Genomic DNA, 7072 nt, shown 5'->3' with positions numbered 1-7072 from the left:
CAGAAACCTCAACGAAAGATTAAAAGGAAAAGAGTGATCGTCTCTACTGATTCTGATAAAACAGTATCAGAAGAGTCTGCTGCTGATGTTCAACCATCCCTACCAACTCCAATCAAAAAGAAACACGGACTGTTCTTAAAATCAAGAAGACAGCAGCAATTTCTGAAATTGAGAAAGTGCCAATCAGACAGGTGTTTCCAGAAGTGGTTCCATCTGCACGATCTAATGCTCCTACTTCAGTGCAAGCTGCTGCATCTGTTCCAGCAACATCTACTGCTTCTACTTTCAGACCAATGTCTGGAATAGTGATTAGAGAACCAACAAGGGGGTCTTCTGCATTTCGACCCATTTTGCCTATTTCATCAACCGACAAAGGCAAAGGAAAGATGATTGAAGAACCACAACTTTTTGGACTCAGAACAACTGTGACCACAGGTGTTGATCTTCATTTGGCATAAATAGAAAGCTCTGCCAATGATGACATGAATTTCTTTGACGAGTGGCACAAGGTCCGAATTTTTCATTCTTTTGCTTACTTCAAAAAGAAAGGATCCTATGGGAAAATAATGAACGCTGAGAAGAGGGTCTTTCAGCTTGCCAAAACAGAAAATGTAATCGAGGCTTTGCGTAGAAGAAGCTACATCCTCGAACAGCTGAAATGTCAGAAGTTGGAATCGGTTCTGAAAATTCTTAAATCAAATTTTGATCCTACAATTCCTACTGCTGTTCAGGATCAAAATTTCATTCTGATTCTAACTGACAAATTGAAGCAGATGAGTGAGCAACTTCTTGATCAAGAAAAGGGCTTTGGCGAGCCAATTGAATATCAAGTCGGCCTTGTTCCAGACTTTCCACAGATCCAGACAGTTGAGGAACGGACAACAGCTTCACCAAAAGCTTTTGTTCTCAGTACTCCTGCATCACCAACAAGGCCTCTTCAGTCATCATCTCTTTTGTCTGTGCATGAACTGGCTTCCGTTGAAGAATTCATTGAGTCAATTGTTCCCACGTCCCCTACTACTCAGGAAGCAGTTCCAGCTACTTCATTGCCACAATCACCCTCTCCAACCGCAGAACAACATATGGCAGAATCAGATGCTGTATCTCTTTTGCCAAATCTAGAGAAATTTTCTGCTGCTCATCAAGCTGAAATGAAAGTTCTTCTGAACCAGCAATCTGAACCCATAACTGCAGAATAATCAGCTTCACCTACTGCCGTTGCTCCAACAGAAGAGAACTTGGTCTCCAACTTGGTTGCTCCTGATGAAGAGATTGTTCCTACCATAATTGCTGCCGAACCAAATGTCTCTGCTATTTCAGATGAAACCTCTGCTGACCCTGGTCCTTCTACTGCTGTGATGGACACCACTTCCCTCACCACCAATCAAGTCTCTACTGCACTGATTGTCACTGATCCTGTTCAAACTCTCACGAACACTCGCGCTGCTGAAATGAGGCAACGCATGCTTGCGTGAACCCCCTCACCTGAATCAGAATCATTCAATTTGGAGTTTCAGATTGACGTTCTGCAAAGGGAACTCAATAACCTGTCTGATTTAGTCAAGCGGATGTCCTGTGAAAGCATATCAGAATTTAATGGTGCTCAGTTATTCAGAGAACGAATGAGCAAACAAATATATAAAACGGCGGAATCCGTGGAGAAAATGCATGCTGAAACCATTGTTTTCAGACAAGCTGTATCGAGAAATTATAGTCACATCGTGCTTGCTCAAACTGATATACTAAATCGACTCACCGAGCATGATGATCTCATTCGATCATTTTCCACCTCCATGGAAGTAATGGATGCCAAGATTGATTCTCAAACTCAATCTCTCACTACTCTCAATGATCGTATCTCTACTCAAGCTCCGTATCTGGAGATGTTAACCAATGGCATTCAAAACTTGTCTGGAAGAATGAATGATCTTATGGCCCATGTGATTGCCGCTGATGCCAAAAAGGGGGAAGAAAAACGAAGAGATCCATCTGAAGCAGAACTAAGGCAATCAGAAGCTGAACCTTCAGATAGAAGATTTCAGGATCCTCAAGATGAAGAAGTCATTTGCAGGGACATTGAACTGATTGACAATTTACTGTGTTAATTTCATTGATATTATTGTTTTGCTAACTGATTATCTGTTATTTAACGCTTTCCTACTGTTTAGGTTTTGGCATCACCACAAAGGGGAAAATTGATAGACATGAATTAACTGTGGCGATGAAAATAAAAACCAGCAGACCAGCAGCACTCTTTAAGAAAACAGTAGACAAAAAGAAAATCAGAAGCTACTGGTCTAGTAAAGCAAAAGCAGTAGAAAGGATAGAAAAACAGAATCAGTAGAAGATGTTGCCTAACGTGACTACTTTAAATGTTACCGTTAAAGTTACCAAGTACTAGTATTAATTGCAGCATTAAATACTATACGGAGTCATTTAATTCACTTTACCGAGTTTAGTATAAAACATGACTGATTGTTTTATAGTTTTTCTGCAGGAACCTTTTTTTGGTAATAAAGCTGACTCTATCAGAAATCTGAAGACATCTTCTGATCATAAACGTTGAACTCAGTTGCTTATATACACCTGAAACAAACCCTTACAGAAAGACAACTCTACGCATAATATCTTTTCAAGGATCAACGAGACAACCTCGAAATTCCTCGATAACTTTGAGTTCAACACAAAGAAAAGTAGCACACGCTTCATAGCAAATATCTGATCTTTTGAAGATCATCTTGTGCTACTGATTCTTACACTCTTCACAATCTTTTACAACACTTATACTTTATCAGGAAGAGCTTGTAATCTGAAAAGAGTCTTTTCAGAATCTTTTGTATCACGTTCTTTTTGAGTCGAGTAACTAAGAGTTTCAGTAGGCAAAGGTGTAAGTCCTTCTGAAGTGGGTGTGTACAAGAGTTGTACTGTAATATCCAAAGTCTTTTAGTTATACCTTCTGGAAACAGGAGAAGGGGAGACGTAGAAGATTTCATCTTCGAACTTCCATAAACAACTACTGCCTACTGTTATTATTGTCTTTAACTTACTTCATCAGATTGTTTCCGCGCCTATAATTGTAATCTAGGTGAAGGTATACGCAACAAGATAAACTACTATCTCTAACAGGATTTTAGTACCTCATCAAAAGAAAGGAAAAACGAGTAGAGTTTATTCACCCCCCCTCTAAACTCAACTTCGATCCTCAACAATCTTTATATCTTATATCAATATTTTTCGTGATATCGACGAATCTTAGATCTGATATCAATTTTTTTTCAGAATTTTGACAAATATAAAATATTAATAACAAATATATTTCTCAATATTATCAAATTAATATTCTTCTGGAATATTGAAAACTCATAGATTTCAAAATAATTATTTTCAAGAATATAAATGAATCTTATAACTTGTGTCAATATTTTTCAAAAATATCGGTAAATCTTATATCTTATAAAAATCCTTTACAGAAATAATGACAATATTATTAATCAATATTTTTACTAAATATTGTTAGATCTTGTATTTCTTATAATATTCTGCATAAATATTGATAGATCTTACTCAATATTATTCAGGAATGTTAAAAAATATTGATTTTAGATCTTTCATTTTATATCAATATTCTTTACGAAAACTGGTAGATCTTGTATCAATAATATTTTGGAATATTGGCATATCTTATGTGTTAAGATCAATATTCTTCATAAATATTGATAGATATTCGATATTAGATTGATATTTTGTAGAAATATATAAAATTGTAAATTGTGGATCAATATTCATCAGAAATATTGACAGATTTTATATTGTAAATCATACATCTAATATTCTTCAGGAATATAGACAAATATTTATATCTTAAATCATAGATCTAGCTAAACTACTGATTTAAACTCAATATTATTCTGGAATATTGGTATATTTTAAATATTGCTAAAGTATCAATATAAAATATTGTTTTGTCGCTTCAAAGATATCAATATAAATTTATAATATTGTGCTATTTCGAGAGAACAACTTCAAACGAAAAAGCATTTGTGTTGATAACATGTTATAAATTAAATGAAAAAAGAGATGAAAGAATAGAAAAAAAAGTGATTTAAGAGAATGATGACAACTATTATACCCATAACGAGAAACCATTTATAGAGAATAAAATTTTATTTTATAGAAATAAAAATTGTGATATCATATCTCTATATTTAATTAAATCATATTAAATCGATTTTACAATATAATAGTCGATATTTAACGTGGGACAAACCCATTTTTCACTATACTCAATTTCAATAATAATAATAAAAAAAAATCAATCAATTATATGAAATGAAAAACCCATACAAGTTATCATCCAATTTTATAATGGAAAAACCCTTACAAGGTGGAAAAAGCCAAATGAAAAGTCAAAAACCCAACATACTTTTTCATTTGTTTCCCATTGTCTTTGTTAATCAAAAGAATTTAATTCCAAAATTTACAAGTCGACTTATTACTAAAAGACAAAAACTTGTGTGAAACGGTCTTACGGTCGTATTTTGTGAGACGGATCTCTTATTTGGGTTATCCATGAAAAAAAATTACATTTTATGCTAATAGTATTACTTTTTATTGTGAATATCGATAGGGTTGACCCGTCTCACAGATAAAGATTCGTGAGACCGTCTCACTAGAAACATAGTCTTACGAAAAACAAAAATTTTGACCAAAGAACACTACAAGTCATGGCAAATGGATGAGTTTTATTCGTTAATCCATCTCTATCTAAAAACCATTAAGGTAATCCCAACGAACCAGAAAAAACTTGATAGGATTAGTTGTAATGCTTAGAAGAGATGTTGAAAAAACACTATACATAATTTACTTCTTTTAATTTAATTTATTGGGTTGACGACTGAATTGTATATATTTTCGATTATCAATGTCAGTTGACTAATATATGTGTGCAAAAAAAAGTCAAATTGACATATTAGAACAAATCAACAAAACTGGTTAGATTAGGTAGACTGAAAGGTAAACTGAGAGTGTGAAACACGCAAGTTTGTTTCTAGATGTTCAGAAAACTCAAACTCCTACGTCACCCTTCTTCTTTTTGGAAGGCTCACACTAGAAGACTTTGGATAGTACAAGTAGTTTGTAAAATCTCAGTTCAGTTTCGACTTAAATACTGTCAAACTGAAATCTTAGTATACTTCAACTACTGAAGATAAGCAGTATACGTAAAGCTATTTAAATATAATTATTTTTAATATTACTATAATCCTAGAACTTAATGATCGGCTACAATTCTTTGACTGATGAATTTTTAGTTCATATATTTCGAAGTTTGAATGCTTGAATCTCAATAAAAATCGTAACATTAATAAACTGAACACTCTCTTTATATATAGATGTTTTAAATAGATCTGTTCCAAAAAGAAAGTGTATGTTGGCTTTTCTTTTGTCTATGTCAACATTCTTTGACAGTCATACACTACTACGATCAGTTTTGCACAAAAAAACTTTATCCAATCATCAGTTTAGTCTTCTGGTGTAAACTGATATGATATTAGTTGACGTAAACTGATAGATTGATAAGAAATATTCAATTTTGTTATACTAGACCAGTTTAGCTTAAATCAGTTTTGCATTAATAGTTTGTTACTACCAAAACATAAAAAATCTTGTTCCAAAAATTTCCTCCAGTTTGGTGTTTGACAAAATTAAGTGATATGTCCAATTTAGGCAAAGGTATTTTTGATAACTAAGTTTTTGAAATTGATAAGCACATTCAGAGAAATATGATAAACATTATCAATCATCTACAATATTAGATATCTATTGTTTCTTGTATTCACTCTTCATTTCATATTTCTTTGCAATAGATTTTTCTAGTGTTTTAAACTGTTCTTTCCCTCTTTTTGTCAACACCAAGAACAACTACACATATTCTCAATACATTCACAACTGAAGTCATCTGAGCTGACATAGTATCAAACATGGCTGAGATTTGGGTGTGAACTGAATCAATCTTTAAAGTTAGAGTTTCATGAACTAAATTCATCTTCTGAGAGAGAGCATCATGAGAACTTGATAGTTGAGACGTGGAATTATAGTTCTTTCTCATAGAGTTCAACTGGATGAATAGGGAGTGAATATCTTTGGATAGATTTTTGAGATCCTTGACCACATTGTCTTTGAAATTTCAATATCAATTTCAGTCAGTTTCTGACTGGTCTTGACTTGAGATAGAAGAGCGTTTATACCAGTCAGATTTGAGATAATGTTGTCCATTGGAAAATCATCTCCTATCTTCAGTTCTAGTGATTCAACTTTGATATGTGCTTTACGATCATGGAAAAAGATCAAATGGTTGATTGGTATAGCAATATCAGCTGGCTCAACTACCAAAGAAACTTCAGTTTCAGTTTTGTGAAGGTCTGCAACAGATTCTTCCACTTATTATGAGTTCGAAGCAAGATGATTTTTCAAGGATTCAAATATGAAGAATGTCTCGGGAGTTACAACTCCATAAATTTGATTTGATTCTATCATTGCTGGTTTCTCAATTTTTATTATAGCAGCATCAGATTTTTCAATTTCAGCAATGCTTTCAGTCATTGTCTCGACAATTTTATCGGCATCCATCAGAGGAACTTCTTCCAATGGTTCAACTGATAATTACACTTCCGAGGTTAAACCGATTGATAGTTTAGTTGAGCAAACAACTTGTTCAGTCGAACTAGAATATGGAATTGACGAATCTTTTTCTTTTTTTTTTTGTTGTTCTTTATTCAGCTCAATTGATTTTTTGGTACATTTCTTACTCTTTTTTTCAACTGGAATAAACAATTGCCGATCCATCTCCAAGAAATTGACTTTCATTCGAATTGAGCTCAAATCTACATCCAACTAAGTGAACGTAGCTTTATCATCGTGGGGAGTCGGATAGGCTGGATCATAATTCTTTTTTAGTTGTTCAAAAATCAGAGTCAATATCTAAAATCGCATTAAATCAAATAAATGCTCTCTTTTCTCTAACGTATGAATATTGATAGTGATTTTACAACCTTCATCACCATCTTCTCGAGAG

The sequence above is a fragment of the Primulina tabacum genome, chromosome 4 (assembly GCF_025594145.1).
Source record: "Primulina tabacum isolate GXHZ01 chromosome 4, ASM2559414v2, whole genome shotgun sequence".
Lineage (NCBI taxonomy): Eukaryota > Viridiplantae > Streptophyta > Magnoliopsida > Lamiales > Gesneriaceae > Primulina > Primulina tabacum.
The sequence above is the reverse complement of the archived record's forward strand: the minus strand, read 5'-3'. Positions refer to the sequence as shown.